This window comes from Nematolebias whitei, chromosome 3 (assembly GCF_014905685.2).
Source record: "Nematolebias whitei isolate Nwh7 chromosome 3, NemWhi1, whole genome shotgun sequence".
Classification (NCBI taxonomy): domain Eukaryota; kingdom Metazoa; phylum Chordata; class Actinopteri; order Cyprinodontiformes; family Rivulidae; genus Nematolebias; species Nematolebias whitei.
The window spans coordinates 2,723,663-2,724,156 of record NC_056500.1 but is presented as its reverse complement, the minus strand read 5'-3'; positions in this window follow the sequence as shown (position 1 = coordinate 2,724,156).

The window sequence follows — 494 nt, the reverse complement described above, 5'->3', positions numbered from 1 at the left end:
AGGACCAGGTCCAGGTATAGGTCCAGATGTACGTGAAAGACAAAAACATGTCAAGGATTAAAAAAAAAACGAGGTCAGTTTGTCCTCCAGTAGTCTAAGTCTATAGCAGCATAACAAGCCGACCCTAACTATAGGATTTATCAAAAAGGAAAGTCTTAAACTGGACAATGTGTCAGTCTCATGGACAGAAACTGGAAGTTGGTTCCACAAGAGAGGAGCCTGAGAACTGAAAGATCTTCCTCCCATTCTGTTTTTGTAAACTCTAGGAACCACAAGTAAACCTGCAGTCTGAGAGTGAAGTGCTCTGTTAGGAAAATATGGAACAATAAGATCTGTAATATAAGATGGAGCTAGGTTGTTGAGAGCTTTGTAGGTTAGAAGTAAGATTTTGAATTCTATTCTGGATTTGACAGGGAGCCAATGGAGAGAAGCTAAAACTGGAGAGATATGATCTCTCCCAGTAACTCCAGTTAAGACTCTGGCAGCAGCATTTT